This window comes from Acomys minous (genome assembly GCF_964271855.1).
Source record: "Acomys minous genome assembly, chromosome: 15".
In the NCBI taxonomy this organism is placed as follows: domain Eukaryota; kingdom Metazoa; phylum Chordata; class Mammalia; order Rodentia; family Muridae; genus Acomys; species Acomys minous.
This window is the reverse complement of record NC_140497.1, coordinates 45,876,350-45,893,479: the sequence shown is the minus strand read 5'-3', so window position 1 is coordinate 45,893,479 and position 17,130 is coordinate 45,876,350. Positions and strand designations below refer to the sequence as shown.

At 37.5% G+C, this 17,130-nt stretch overlaps 1 long non-coding RNA gene across 2 annotated transcripts; it reads right to left on the bottom strand.

The window, feature by feature from the left end:
- Positions 1–2,626: 2,626 nt before the first annotated feature.
- Positions 2,627–16,643, bottom strand: LOC311585047. 2 transcript variants are annotated; one of them, XR_014775077.1, is made up of 6 exons: positions 16,517–16,643; positions 16,040–16,363; positions 14,467–14,502; positions 11,683–11,818; positions 9,145–9,298; positions 2,627–3,169 (listed from the first exon to the last, which is right to left on the bottom strand). It is a non-coding gene; the product is annotated as an uncharacterized lncRNA (long non-coding RNA). The 2 variants fall into 2 exon arrangements; XR_014775078.1 differs by having other exon boundaries at positions 16,040–16,539.
- Positions 16,644–17,130: the final 487 nt, after the last annotated feature.

Sequence of the window (17,130 nt, the reverse complement as noted above, 5' to 3'; positions counted from 1 at the left end):
CTTATATTTTAATTTAGTGTATGCTAATAAAAGAACCAACTTACATTTAAGTTGGTGTAGAAAATAAAGCAAAGCTACATGACTACGTTGTGGACACCTCTTAAAATATATCTCATTTCAGAATGTCAAGTATCTATCAGCAAAGTTATTTCCTGCGCTGCCATGTTTAAAGACAGAATGTGGTTTATTTTATGGATGCACTGTTAGCTGAAACTGATTCTTTGGAGTGTTGTCTCAAGTAAATAAGTGCAGAGAACCAATTGAAATATCCATTCCTTTTATACATGTTTATCTGAACTTAAGCACAAGAAACTGAGTACAGACATAATGCCATCTGTGTAGATGTGCTTCTTCCTGAGGTATACTTGTCCTTGAAATCAGAATTTATATTACTTGAAATTTGTCCACATACTTTCAGCATACGATTCAATGATATTGTTATAAAAAGGAAAGAAGATAATGCTGAAGACATAACTAATGTCTGAGATGTGAGGTGAGTATCAAATGCAGGGAAGTTACTTGCAGACTGCCATGGGTTCTGGGTACCTTGTAAATTACACAGTGCTTTGAGGAAAACTACAGTGATGCTTGTCATTACTTCTTTGGATAAAATTTTAGAAGTTACCTTGGAACATGGTTTCTTTTTGAATTTAATTTTTAAAGTATTTATTCACTTAAAATCCCAAGCGTAGACTCCTCACTTGTCTCTTCCTGCTCCTGCCCTCCTGCCCTCTTCCCCCTGTCTCCTTGACTTAGTCCTCAAAAATTAGGAGGTCTTCTCCCCTATCAAGTCTCATCAAGACTGCCTGCATACTTTTCCTCTGTGGCCTGGCAAAGCCACCCTGCTGTAGAATAATATATTAGAATGTTTAGTCCTCAGTCGGTTCGAATATTTGGGAAGGATTAGTAGTGTGGCCTTGGAAGATGTGTGGGTTTCTAGGAATGGGCTTTGAGATTTGACATTCCCAGTTACCTCGCTCTGCCTCCTGTTTGTGGATCAGATGTAAGCTCTTAGCTTCTGATCCATCACCATGTCTATACGCCTACTGCTGTAATCAACATCACCATTGTCATGGACACTAACACTTTGGAACTCTAAGCAAGCTCTCAATAAAGTCTTTATTCCAAAAGGTGTCTTTGTCTTGGTGTCTCTTCATAGCAGTAGAAAAGTAACTAAGGGACCAGAGATGGTTGAGTAAAATGCTAGTTTTGAATAAAAATGGTGGTCTACTCATATCTCTTTTGTTTTCCTAGATCCCATTCAGAATGCAATGCTATAATTAACAGTTACATTTATTTGTCATGTATGGTTAGGCTTCTATGATATGTGACAGGTTCTGAGTTTCTCAACAACCCTGTGTGTGTGTGTGTGTGTGTGTGTGTGTGTGTGTGTGTGTTGTAGTAGATGCATATACTGGGTTGTCTTATATAGCCTTCATATGAGGGGAGGTGCCTAGTTTTATTGCATCCTGATATGTCCATTTGGTTGATATACATAACAGAGTTGCTCTATTATGAAGAGAAATGGAAGAGGACAGGACTGGAAGGTGTGTGTGTTGGGGGGGGGGGGTGCTGAGAAGAAAGGAGCGAGGGGAAATTGTGGTCAGGATGTAGCATATGACAGAAGAAACTTTAAAAATAATTTTAAACAAGGTCAATTGCTTTGTTATTTGTGAATGGGTATATGACTTGGTGCCAATAATAAAAATTGGAAATTCATCAAACAAAAAACAAATGGTACAAGAACACATAAATAGCTAACCCAAAAGAGATTTTTTAAAGTTTTTTTTTACATTGAAAATAGATTTTCCCCATAAAATATAGTGTAATTACAGTTTCTCTTTTCTCAACTTCTCCCAGATTATCCGAAGCTTCTTACCACTGAAATCCACACCCTTTCTTTCTTTTTCTTCCCCTTGAGAATAAATAGGCATTTAAAAAATAAAAATAATTAAATTAAATTAAATTAAATAAGATAATATAAAAACAAATAAGAATAAGACAAAGGCTATTTTAGGGGTCATTTGGAAACCTCATATAGTAGAGTGTTCTGAAGTATGTACATATATGAAAGAAATAAAAATGGATTCAGAAAACTACAGGGAGACCAAGCCCCAACTAGACAACTGTATCCTCCAATGAAGCCTCCAGGGGCAGAAATGAGTTACATCTAATCAAGCTGTAGACCAAAGGGGACCTAGAGAAAACCTCAAACTGCCAAAAGATAATTTTGATCCAGTCTTACACTGTGAATAAAAATTAACTAAAATGCATGAACTTAAATATTAGAGCTAGGACTATAAAACTGAAGGCTGGACCTTCACCAATCCTACATCTGACTGAGAAATAATATTCAAAATATTTAACAACAACAACAAAAAAGAAATAGACACCCATAGACATATGTAGCAGATGTGCAGCTTGGACAACATGTGGGCCCGCTAACACTGAGAGTAGGGGCTATCTCTGAGTCTGTTGCCTGCTGCTGGACCACTTTCCTCTAGCTGGGTTGGCTTGTCAGGCCCCAGTGGGAGAGGATGCACTTACTTCTGCTGCAATTTGCAGTGCATCCCATGCGTGTCTTTCTGCGTCTGGGTTACCTCAGGATGATCATTTCTATTTCCATCCGTGTGCCTGCAAATTTCAAGCTTTTCTTGTTTTTAATGGCTGCGTAGTATTTTACTGTGAAGATGTGCCACCGTTTCTTTACCCATTCTTAGGCTGTTGTTTCCAGATGCTTGCAGTCTGGGTTCCAGGTTAGTGTTTTTCTATGTCCTCATCGTGTCCACTTTCGAGAAGCCTCAGGCCATTGTCCACACTGAAGTACACGGTGTCTGACTGCAAACGGGTGCCTTCTAGTTCCAAGAGCGTGATGATGATGGTCAACTTCAGCTGGGGCACCGGCATCACCCAGGTGTTCGAGATCCTGAGCAGAGACCTAAAGCTATGGCAGAAGGACTTAAAACGCTAAGCCCATAACGTGTGGAACATTTGGTGTCGAGCCACTGTACCAGAGATTTTCACGGAAAACTCCATATACAAAATTTGGAAGCTCCAGAGATGTTGGTGTATTCTGTAAAGGGGACTCCAACTGCAGCAGCCGATTCCAGAGCAGCATCAGAAACCAGAACCTCAAAGTGTGTTCTGGAGTGTTTCTCTCTAGGAGCGTCTGAAAGCAGAGCAATGAACAACAGCCAAACAATAGGAAACGATGCCAAGACCAAAAAGCCCAGCCTCTTGTTTTGGGCTCATATATATGCCTCCTATCAGAGTCGGTACTAGGATGTCTATCAATTTGCAAACACCATGCTTCCACAAGAGGAAGTTACCTTGTATAATGTACAAACACAACATGTTCTCTCACAACTCTGTTTCCAGCAAACAAAGACCACACACCCTCACACAAATCTGTTTCACCTCCCACAGTTGGGATGAAAACAAAAATGTGTTTACATCCACTGCATTTTATGGTGGATCATCTTTAGGGTATATGCCAGGACAAACTGCATCAACCAAGGACAACACACGCAGAGAATCTAGAGCCCCTGTTCAGATATAGCCAATGGACAGCTCACTCTCCAAGGTTGTAGGGAGAGCAGAGACTGACTACCACTAACACGAACTTGAGTTCTCCCAATTTGATCACTTCCCCTTGGACGGAAGACCATGCAGACACACAGAGGAAGGGATTACAGGCTACCCAGGTGAGACCTGATAGGCTGTGGTCAGAGGATGGAGTATGAGCCTCCCCTCAGCCCAGTCATCAGAGGTATAGAGAAGGGGAATAGCGTGGAAGAGGGAGGGAGAGTGGTAACCAGATGATACAAGTGAGGGGATAACAATTGGGATGTAATATGAATACATTATATGTATAATAAGTTTATACATATAATAAGCATTATATACATCCGAAACTGTGGTACAGTTATGGAATAGACTACTACTCAGCTATCAAACACAAGGGAATCATGAAAATTTCAGGCAACTGGATGTAAATAGAAAAAAAAATCATCCTGAGTGAAGTAACTCAAACCCCAAAAGACATAAATGATATGTACTCACTTTTAAGTGGATATTAGTCATAAAGCACATGAAAGCCATACTACAATCCAGAGACCCGAAGCAACTAAGCTCAAGGTGGGCCCAAGGGAGGGTGCTTGAATCTCACTCAGAAGGGGAGATAGAATAGGCATTGACACTGTATGGAGAGAGGAAAGAGGGTAGGAAAGGGGATGGAGAGGGGAGCAGGCATGGGGATTAGGACTAGGGAGAGCAGAAGCAGAGGGAGCTGGGTAAAAGAATGGAAGTCAGAGATGGTGGGGCAGCTTTGGGACTTGCCAGAGACCTGGAGAGTGAAGGCTACAAGAAATCCAGGGGCGGGTCATCCCAGCTGAGATGCCTAGCAGAAGGTGATATAGAGCCTGAAGTGGCCGTTTCCAGTAGATAGGCAGGACTTCCAGTGGAGGAATAAGGACACCACGCCACCCACTAAACCTTAGACCCCAAATTGGTCCCGCTTACAAGATGTACCAATCTAAACCTAGAAAGAGACAAAATGCCCTATTTAAGTACTGGAATGGACATTTACATAAATAAGACATGAGGATAGCCAGCAGGTACAGAAGATGCACAAACCAATGGTAACATTAAGGGAAACTTAGTGCAGAAAATGATGCTCTACCACATGTCGTTCATAGATGTCTGAGAACTTCACTGTTATCATTAAGTATCATTACTATTTTTAAAAATCTAAAACATTCATAGTAGTGCTTCACTGTGGCTTTAAATAGAGTATATCTATAATGTATCTGTATAATATTAGCGATATTTTCCTATACAGAAGGATGTACACAAGGAACCGGATAATTTCAATGCTAAGTAAGTAACACAATTTTCTTTATTATTTGACTAGATGAAATAGCATTTTTTTTTAGATGAAACGAAACACTGGATCTACTTTACTACCTCAAGAAAGATGAGTCCTGAATTCTGTGATAAAGAACATATACATTGGATAGCTATAATCAATATGTCATTTTGTCCAGTTTTCAAGCCTCAATTTAATATACTTACATGTGGCTTTTACAAAAGGAAAAGAGAGCTTGCCTGTATGCTTTCTAATCTGGATGCTTGCTCAGACAGCTGCTGTCACAGGCTATACAATTTTTCCTCTACCTTCTTTTCCTGTTAGCATTTTACAACCTACTAACTTTTTTAAAATTGGTATAAACATGTTAGAGATCAGAAAGCCTTTTTAAGGCAAATTTAAAAGAATAATCAAAGGATAGGCTGGACACATATACATGTTCAATACCATCTTTGAATTTCAAACCTATTTTCCACACAGTGGTATAAAAAACAAATGCTTAGCTCCAGAATTCTTTTGCTAGAAGAGTAATTATCAAATTTGACCAATAAATGGCCAAATGCAGATTAGGATGATGGGAAAGGCAGAGATGTTATTATTCTTCTGTGGCAAGTTTTGTAAGTCATATGCAAATGCTCAGACTCCACATAGTGTTGAATCTCCCATTTGAAATAGTATCCTGAAAATCATTCAATTTGAAGTTATTGGTTGGATATACTATGGGTGGTGGCTTTGACAGTGTTAAGTGTTTTATTGTTAATACCTCAGAAGGGATTTCAGTCTCTGAGGCCATCCATACTGTTTCTATAGAAACTGCAGGTTTTCTAGTACAAGATGATGCAATATGATAAAATAAAAACTAGCACATTGAAATTACCATATGAAATGACACAATATGACAAAAAACCTATACATTGAAACCGGACAGGACAAAGCAACAGGGGAAAAAAGTTCACAAGAGGAGGCACAAGAATCAAAGACCCACACATTGGTATACTCAGAAATCTTATATAAATAATAAACTGGTAGCCATAATATATATGTAGAAGACATGAAACAAACTGGTATAGGCCCTGTGGATGTTTCATAAGTCTCTGTAAGGCATATGATCTTTGATCATGTTGATTTAAAGGTCTCTGCTTTCTTGGTGTCCTCTGTCTTCTCTGACTCTTATGTTCCTTCAGCTTCCTCTTCCATAAAGTTCCCAGAGCCTTGAGGGGAGGGACATTCCACATAGCACTGAGAGTTCTGATCTTGGAACACTCAACCCTGTACATTATTCTAATAAATGCTTCATCTGTAATATGATTGTTTAAGTTGGGCTTCACACAATGCTTCGTCTGCTTTCTTCTCTCTTATTGAATCCCATTTGATTGTCAAATATAGCAATTTTACTTCCATACCTCTACTAGAGGCAGAGATGGGGACTGAAGAGGTCACCATCTAACCAGACAAAACTCCTAGTAGAGCGAGGGGAAGACTTACCCATCCATAGAAACTTTGATGCAAAATTTACTCTGCCTACAAGATGTGCAGGGATAAAGAAAGAACAGAGATGGAGGGAATGTCCAACTAATGCCTGGCCACACCGTACAAGACAGTCAACTTCTAATAGTATTGACAACACTCTGCTATGCTTGTAGACAGGACCCTGGCGTAGCTGTTCTCTGAGAGACTCCACTTAGCAATAGATAAAAACAGATGCTGGGACAGTCAAACATTGGGCAAACAGCATGAGATTTGTGGAAGACTGAGAGGAAGGATAGAAGGACCTGGAGGGAACAGTAGTTCTACAACGAGACCAACAGATCCAACTAACCTGGGCCCGGTGGGGGGGGGGCTGGTAGAGATTGAAGCACCAACCAAGAGCAATGTATGTACTGGACCTAGACCCCCTGTACATATGTACCTGACAGGTGGCTTGGTATTCATGTGGGGATCTTCTTTTCTGAGGAGTAGGGCAGGGATTTTGGGACCGGGAGGAGAGAAGTAGGGAGCTATGATTGGGATGTAAAATGAATAAATAAATTAATTACTTAAACATAATTTTATGTCCATTAACAGCGGAGAGTAGTCATATAGCCTCATACCTTAAAAATACAAAGCATACAAAGGAGTATAGTTTTTCCTCATTATTTAAAGACCACTATGACAGTGAATTCTATAAAATATAGGGTTAATGCACACATATTAATGGTTAATTGATTTTCAAGTATGTTATCCATCCAGATTTATTAAAAATATTTCCTCTAGAAAACAACATATATCGAATAATTTGGTATGCTTGATATAAGTTCATATACTGTTACCTCTTGATCCTCTATAAACCTGGGTAATATTTGCTTTCCTTCCTGAAATTTATTAAATTTATTCCTCTCATAAAAGAGAGCTTTTTGATTTTTTTCAAACAGAACAGTAAGCAATTTGGGTTTGGCTGTAATTGCAGTAGAGCCTGCATCATCATTTAATCATATAGGAGGGATATACACTAATGTAGCTCATTTAAATATTCACCAGGGAGGAACACTTAAACTTACAGATAATTGGTTGGCATTCATAGCTTCAATTACTTACTTATAAACCATAAAATTAATTGCTGTATCATTCGTATTTTACAATACAGAAATATGTTCATGGTGACCTTCATTCAAACTATAGTTGAAGCACTCAAAGTTACCTCATTATCAAGAATGCTGAATAATGAATCTTGGTCTGGATATGAAGTGCTTTACCTGTCTTTATATTGATATCCTATTTGTTTATGAAAACATTTTATTGATAAAGAGCATATCAATTAAAGTGAGTCTAGATTTCATGGTTTGGATATTAATGAACCTTTGACTTGGCTATAGTTACAAGCTGTCAGAAAATTATCTTTATTTAAATCATTGATAGCTTAATTCTATGAATATTTAAATGGTTATAATAATAAAAATATTATGATAAATGTTAAACCCACAAAAATTCTCTTCTGAGTTTTTGGACTTAGTAGATGCAAGATATTCAGGTAATGAATAATTCATTTGTAATAAACTTAAACACCAACGTAGACTTCTCAGATTGTATTTTACATATTATGAAAAAGAAAACGAAAGCATGAGAATGAAGCATCATAAATCCTATTTATTAAAGATTATTAAAATAAGTAAAAAGAGACCTTAATTGTGGAAACCAATCACACATTAGTATAGTTACAGTATAAAGCCTAGTTTTACTGCTTTTACCTGTATTTCTGACTTCTTTTTCTATTATTGTTGTTATATGAACATAGCTCCACACATGTAAATAGATATATTAATATAACCTACTAGTGCTATTTATTGTCACTCATACATTTATTTTTTTAGCACTGATCACTTGATATTGGATAAGTCACTAAGGGGCTCATGTAGGGAAAGGGCTGATTGCCCCTCTCTTAGTTGTCACTAGTTACCTGTAGCTCTTCACCCATGTATGGGGATTGTGAGGTAAAAGGACAGAAAAATATACTACAATTAAATGAGACTGGGAAGCAAGCAGAGATTCCTATCCTTCCATAAGACAGAATAGATTTCGAATTAAAACAAACCAGAAGAGATAAAGAGCACTTCAACTTAATGGCGGACACAGTTATTCAGGAGGGCATTGCAATTCCAAACAAACAATAAACTATGACCCACAAACAATGACTATACAAACAAAAAAATAAAACAAAACATGAAGCCAGTGGAACTAAAGCAGTGCACTGAAGCTTCTTCTTAGTAAACCATAAAGTCATAAGACAAATTTTAACAAATTCAGAAAACTTGAAGTAACTCCTTCTATACTATCTGAGTGCAGTGACATAAAAAAATAACAGAAATCAAATATCTAATAATTACATAAACTCATAGAGACTACACAACATATTACTGAATGATAAGTGGACCAAAGAAGAAAATAAAAAAACAATCTCTAAAATATTTTCTTGAACTGAATGAAAATGAAAACACAACACAACACAACCTTTTGGGCTCAGTAAAATCTGTGTTAAAAGGGAAAAGTATAGTCCTAAAAGCCTACATCAGAAAAATGCCAATTAAGCAGCCATGGATTTGAAGAAGAATGGGGCGCAATAAATGAGACGATTTGGAGGGAAGGGAGAAATATTTTAATTAATTAAAAATGTCAATAGTAAAAAACAGAACTAGAATGTGAGCAGTAAATGACGGAATCAAAGAACTCAAGAATTTAGGAAAACACAAACAAATTAAACCCGCATTCAGTAGATGCAAGGGTAATAAAAATCAGCGACTTACCTCTGAGCCAGCTCTAGCCTCTTGGTTAGTTACTACATCATATTTGTGATGAAATCAGGATCATTGCTGAGTTCCTGGGCAACTCACGTAAGAGCTTGCGGCCTCCTTGGAAGAAGAGTCCAGGATTTGAGCCAGTACTCTGCGTGACAGGACTCTGAAGAAAAGGGGCAGACTTTTGGTTCCTAAGATTCTGACCAAACTCTTCAATATTGTGCACAATTTCAAAAGAGAGTATGTGTTAAGGTTATAGTCTTCTATTTTAGGAGGTTTGTTTTACAATATAAAGGTCTCATCCTATCCAGTATATGGTTGAATTATAAAAGTTGTAAATTCAAAGTCTGAACAAATGCAGAAGTGGGACTCAGTGCCCGTCATCCTACATATCTCCATTTTAGCAATAGAAGTCAAATTGCTGTATTTAACTTTTATTGGGAATTTCCTAGTTTTATTGGTTTTTCTTGTAGTGGCATTTTCCCAAACTCATGCACTATAGAAGTAGTCAACACAACAGATAATGACATAAAATTGATAGTTATTTATATTTAACGTTGTATAATATCTACTTAAAAATTTACAGATGTCTAAGATAATCCACTGTAACCAAACCAATTAAACACGTTTCCTTTTCTATCCTTTTGATTTTTACTTTTAATATATTCTAGACATATTTAGGATATTTGGAGTTTCCTGTTCAGTATTATTTTTCATATTGAAAACTACTGTTTTGTGTAAGTAGCTACATGCTAAATGGCTTGGGAACCATGTTTGAAGTAAGAGAGTCAAGGCTTGACACTACAGAGAAAGCAAAGAATGGTGAAAGAAGATATTTGCCAAATTTACTAGGCTTACCATAGAATGTAGACCTTGGCTTTTTGTTTTTTTGGTAACAACCATTGTTATATTTCCTTTTGTTGTTTATCACTATGTAGTAAATGTATTCTATCAGTAAGTTTCTTCAAAATAATCAGCGAAGGAAATGGAAAAATAATAGGAGAGGCAGACATGAGTGGAGGAAGAATATCCTATCCATTCCTCTGAGATCTTTTCTCAACTCCACCTCGACCTTGGGGTTCTGTATGCATCCTCATGCTTCTTATGTGCAGCAATTCTCATGCGAAGGAAACTGAAGAGCACGTGCTCCAAACTACCAGAGCTCCCGCAACTGCTCACCAGTACAATGATACCCTAAGGAGATTGTATAACCTTTAGCCATTTGGTGTGCTCTGGCTCCTCTTTTCTGTTTCCTGGTTGCAAATTTTTCCTTAGTCTCCTATTCATAGTTGAACCTAATGACCTTCTCCTACTGAGTTTTCACAGTTGTTTATCACAATAATAATACTGACTGAAGTAACTTTTACCATTTAAACAAACACACACACATACACACACACACACACACACACACATATATATATATGTATTCAAACACACATAAATAATTCTTATGCAAAGTTAACACAGGTCAATCTTGCATAAGATGTCTAAATTTGTTTTAAATCATTCTTTGTTTTTTCATATTTGTGAGCAGCATATACTTGTCTCTATGAGGTGTGCTACATGCCCTTAGCTAACCAAGTTTCAAGGGCTTGTGAGAGTTAGTTTAGTTTATCTCTTAAAAATCCTGTGCATTTGTCTCTCAATTTCAAACTTGAATTTCATCTTGGAGTGCTCTCACTCACCTAAGGGATTGCTGAGCTAAAAGATAATGTTGTGAACCCGCTGTTTCAGAATAGTGATGTGATAAGCTGCACCCCAAAGACTTTAACAGTCATGTTTCTAGATAATCTTTATTCCCTGTTCATATTTTGTTTCAATAAAAGTTGATTAAGGGTACACTGTAGTGCCATTTCAATACTCTAATTGCATAAGGAGTTAATAAAGATTCTCCATCAATTTTGTCATTGTTACACAGATACATCTTCACCTATTAAAAGGCCAGAGAATTTCAAAAACTTTTCTTGTCTATAACTTTTGGTTTCAGAAAGGTACTGATACAAATATGTAAAAGCACCATTTCCTAGAATAATCAAAAACAGAGTAGAAAGACTAGAACCTTATTTATATTTTAGTTATATACATTAAAAAACTAAAACTTATCTTGCTTTTCATGGGAATTTTAATATTATTACAGTTCATTACTTTATCTAATATGGTCAATGTGTTTATGGTTCATTAATTTTGTATTGTTTTTCTATATTTAATATCTTCATATATGTATATAATGATGACATGTAAAATAGAGAGGGAGATTATTCTCTGGTTCATGAAATAATCGTACATTTAGAAAGCAATGGCATGTTTAGCTCAGTTTAATACTTTATTTTATTGATTCTGCTTAGAAATGATTGCTTAAATAGAAATAACAGAAAAAGAAATCAGTGGGTTTGGAAGATAAAATTGTTGTGTTCAACCAAGTCAGAATCACAAGGACTTAATTTACTGTTTTTAACGTAATTAAAATCAAATCTTTGGAAACTGAACAACCTAAGGTAGATGCCATTTATATCTTAGGCATGGAAATCTAAGTGTTAAGCTCACCTCATGCTCTATCAACACTTATTTTAGTGCCTCAGGGGAATCCACAGGTCATAGTGTAGGAGAGGTGATTATAAGCATGGCTGGGTCCATCTCTGGCTGTTGGCTATTGGAACCAGGCTCCAGGTCTTTCACCTTCCTGTAAGTCAGAGGGGAAGGCTTAAATTTAATTGTCTCTTTGGATCCTCTGGCAACCAGCTCCCATCCTCTAGAAGTGACCTCATAGGCTAAAAAAGCTATAATGGAAAGGAGGTTATTATAAGTAAGAGAATGGAGTCTTCTTTTTTTCTTAATCCCATCACTGCATATAAGAACTTTAACTATGTACCCAGAACAAGTGAACACACACACACACACACACACACACACACACACACACACACACACACATTAATTTGATATTAATTTCAAAGGCAATTGTGTTCCCAGTGGTTGGGATATATATATATATATATATATATATATATAAATTTATATACTCTGTATTTTAAAAGTGCTATAAAACATTAGAATTATCTAATTATCTAATTATCTAAATTTTCTTGTATTTTAAGTATAAACTTAGTATGTATTTCCCTGTTTTTCAATACATGTTATGCGTGTTACTGTATTTAAACAGATTTTTTAAAAGCAATTAAGCAATTTATACATTAAAAAAAATAAGCTGAGTGTGGTGGCGCACACCTTTAATCCCAGCACTCGGGAGGCAGAGGCAGGCTGTGAGTTCCAGGAGAGGCTGGTCTACAAAGGGTAGCCTAGGACAGCCAAGGCTACACAGAGAAACCCTGTCTCGAAAAACCAACAAAGCAAAACAAAACCCTGAGTAAACTATTTGAATTGATCAGTTATTGTTTGACTTTAAGCATGGAGTGTCTATGGTTTTGTAATGTCTATTTAGTTAGTTTGAGCGGAAGTTATCTAACTTGAACAATATTCCCGTGTTAGTGTAAAAATAGTACGAGAAATTATTTCACTGATAGTAATTAACAATAAGGCAGCCCCAGTCTATAGTCAGGGAGTCATGGAAACAGACCCAAGAAAAACAAAGTAGCTATAGGTACTGAAAACAAAAACAAAACAAAACAAAAACAGGTCATCAGCTTTGTGAACAAAGAGGTTTCACAGTGAGTGTGCAGAGTCCTGTAGAGGCCCTTACCCCGCAAGCGGTCAGGGACCACCCAAATTTCAGGTTCTTCCTCCTCCCTGGAAAGCTTTGCCTTTTGTTCTTTTTAAATCTTGGTGCTCCTGATTGCTGGAAAATTTTGGTGCCCCTTTCATCCCTTTAACTCCCATTCCTGCGGGTAGATTTCTTTTTGATCCTGTGCTCTTTCAATTACACCAATTCCTTGACCAATCAAAAGCACCCATTCACATCCAAGTAAAGAACCAGGTTCATCCCAAGACGATGCCTAAATTACTGAACTACAAATAGTTAGGACCTCCTTGTTCTGTTTTGGGAAAATGTTCTATTTTTATTCTTCATTAAGCCTAAATAAAGCTCTATCCTGAGGAGATGCTTCATACTCATTATCCGTTCACCTATTGCCAGGCAATTTTAATTATTCAAATGTTCACAGAGCACATTATTTATATATTTTTCTAAATCATATTTCCTTTCCCTAATGAGAAAGGTTGACATAACTTAAGTACCCTAAGATATTAACTATTTTATTATCATAATCATCTATTCAGAAACTGGAAAAATAGCTAGAACACTACATTATACTTGATTTATTTTAGCTGAGTGACTATCATGTTTTATTGAAGAAGTAAGAATCATTATATGAAGTCTTAGAACTGAATCTTTCTGACTTTGGGATTTTTTTTCTCAAATATTTACCCCTGGTGACGTATCTCTTTTGGCTGATTTTATGATGAGGAAACTAAGAACTGTTTCAAGAAAAAGTGTCTGACAGCCAATATTTTCATGAAGATAAAGTTTAATTAAGTTAAATAGGCTGCTTAGTCATTCATATGGCATCATGACTCCACAGTCTTCAAAATAATGTTAAAATTGTGTGTCTTATCGAAATCTTAAATTAAGTTTAGAGTTGGTAGTTTGCCACCCGTACTGTAAGCAGGCTTCTCTGTAGAAGCACTGATATGACTATTTCATTACAGTGGACTGTTGATTGCATAGACTAGACTTTATATAAAGTATCCTATCAGGCTGTGTGGTGGTGGCACACAACTATAATCCCAGCCTTTGTGGACAGAGAGTGCTGGCTCTCTGTGAGTTCTAGCCCAGCCTGGTCTGTAGAGCAAGTGTCAAGACAGCCAGGGCTACAAAGAGAAACCTTGTCTCAAAAATTAAAATATATGTGTATATATATATATATATATATTAGGATGTTTGTCATCAAACTTCATTTCAGAAAAAAAGTGTTTTAAATAGGTTAAAATGTTATTTTTCATTGTATAACCTCTTAATTTTCTAAATAGCACATTCAGAGATTGCATAGTAAAATTTAACATTTACTACTTACATAAGTTTAGAGCAATCTTATTATCCTAATGCTTTATATTATTTTGTAACAAATTTTCATAACCTCGAGGTTATAGTATAACAAAATTATCTGAGAGTTTCAATAGGTCAGACTTCCAGGCATGAGCTAGGAACATACTCATTCTCCAAGCTGATTTCTATGTGTCACTTCCCCTACTATCTAATTTAAGCTCACTGTGGCTGTTCTTGCTTACTTTGGTTATTGACAAAATAGGTTCTTATGCAAATAAAGGCTAGGCACCTCAGTCTTTCTGCAAGATAAAATCGGTGTATACTCTTACCTCCTTAAATGTCACTCTATCAGCCTAGTACGTTATCTGTGAAATGGGAAAGAAATGCAAGTTATGATTCTAGCTAATAAAAATGCAAAAAATAATAGCAAAAGGATTGAATCCACACTCTATAGAATTCACTAAAAAATACAGTTTATTTTATCATCAGTTTCACTACACAATATGGATATTCTGTCCTATTTATTATTAACAATTTTCTTTTTTGAGTGGTGTGGGGGTTTCAAGAGCTGCCTTGAAGACAAAAAGGGGAAAGAAGAGAAATTATGCCATTGTGCTAACTAGAGCTATACAGCTTCAGGCACCTACTTTTATCCTTGAAGTAACTGATATCCAATGGAGACAAACACATACAGATGCCATGTCCAAGAATTAGGCCATACTTGGTCTACTCTAGGGACAATGCTAAGAGCCTCACATTTGAAGACACCTTAACAATGACTCCTAATAATGGATAAATGATGAACAAAATGACTTAATCATCGCTTTTGTTCCACATGTGTCTCCAGAGACTGCATAACTCTTAGGGACACGAAATTGCAAGAAGACATTCAATGTGTATAGACACCAGAACTAAAGTGCCATTGATCTAACCAATTTATAAAAATGTGCATTTTTATCTACTCTCAAATTATGGATCTATGTTTATATATACCATTAGTTGATGTCTACTGCCACCTGTTTCAGAGCACACACTTTGAAATGCGCATTACTCAAAGGTCTTGTCTCTGGCACATTTTGCTTTGGAGTTAGAAATTATTTTACTAAAATTAAAATTAAAAATTCTTCTTCTGATTACCTAAGTTTAATTTTTAATGTAAGTACAGAAGCAATTGGAGTGCTTAGAAGCAGATCAATGTCCTGTCTTCTCAAAAGGAGCTTAGAATTAACAAAAAAACTTAGAGCCCATTTAATTATTTGCATAAGGGTTTTCATGACTATTGAAGAGTTATCTGCTTTTAAATCCCCAGCTGCTAGTGGGATTGCATAGCATTTATAGATCTCTGTAAATGCAGTGAATATTGACAGACTGTAGAACACAATGATTTAAGTTAATTGCTACCACTCTGTAAACTTTTCTGCTTACTTTTTTAAAAATATAGATCCTGGTAAAGACTCTTAGGCCAATAATGTATGCCCTATTTAAAAAAAAACACACTTTAGCAACCAGGTTGGTGCACATGAATATAACATTTACTTTTTAAAGCATTGTTACTTAAAATATAGCAAATGGATTCCTAAAGGAGAGAAAATTAACTGGAAGAGATTGGTATTGCCATTTTTAAAGGATACGTTTATTAATAAGGACAGTTCGTACATGCCTTTTATAAACTTTGTATTCATTCTTTGTGTTTCACATTCGGCATCCTATTCCTGCTCATCTCCTGGACCCCTCACATCTGCCCTTCACCCTTGCAACCTCCCTCCCAAAATAAAGAAAGCACACAAGCCAACGAACAAACAACAACAACAACAACAACAACAACAACAACAACATCTCATCATGGAAGTTGTAGTACGTCACAGTGTGTCCTACAGTATACTCTCTGTCCCACAATCTTACCTTGCAAATGTTCACTGCAGTGAGTCATTGGTCTGGTTCGAGATCCATGGCTTTTGTGACATCATCAGTATTGGATGCTCCCAGAGCCTCTTCCCAGTTATCCTGTTTGGCCACGGAGATCCTGAAGCTTTGGTTCAGCCAAACTGGCCTTTTCACCTGTTCCAACCACTTATTGATGATAGAGGTTTTGAGGTGGGCCAATTCGGAACCCTGGATCTGGACCTGCGCGGTTCCCGACCTGGTCAGCGCATCGGCTCTCTCTCCATTATCGGCACCAGCAGGTCCCGCTCTACAGCACTGCTCTCCCTCGGCCACCAAATGATCCTGTTGGCAGTAGTCAGGCTCAACTCTACTGCTCTCATACCCTCGAGGCCATCTCTCATGACTACTCCAGGTTTCAGGGAGGGAGCATCACTCCTGCATCCATGCCACCTTATGGCTAGCTCTCTTGCAATCTTGCCCTTAGGACTGACTCACCTGTGTCTCCACCACTAGGTCAGATATTCTGTGCTGTCCAGGCTGGGTGCATGGACTCCTATCCTGAGTACAGCAGCTGTTGAGGGCCCAGGGACAGCTCTCCCATCCTCATGATTCTGCGGGCAGCTCTCCTGATTGCCAGAGGTGGCACGGGGTAGCGGAGCATCACTTCTGCATCTGTGCCACCCTACAGAAGATGAGTGGTGGGGTCAGCTCATGCCACCAGGGTCAGCTCCACTGTGCTGTCTGTGAGAGGTACAGGGCCTGCTCTCCCTAGTGCTGCTCTTCCTAGGTAAGCATTGGGGCCAGCTCTCTAGAGAGCAGTAGCCATTGAAGGGCGTGGCAAGGCCTGTTTTGAACAGCTGCTGGACATCCGTTTGGTCCCAGCGGCAGCCTCATGTTCTCTAGTGATAATATGAGTCACAGACATTGACATCATCCCCCTTGCTGCTGCTTAGCCAGGAACTCAGACCTGGCTGTCAGCAGCAGCTGGAGATAGGACCTCACCATGGCCCGGGTGTTAGGGCTGGCCACTCACACCACATTACCCCTCTCCAGACCCTTGGAGTTTGTGCCTCTCTTCATAATGCTCAAACTGCCTTGCTTCTTTTTCT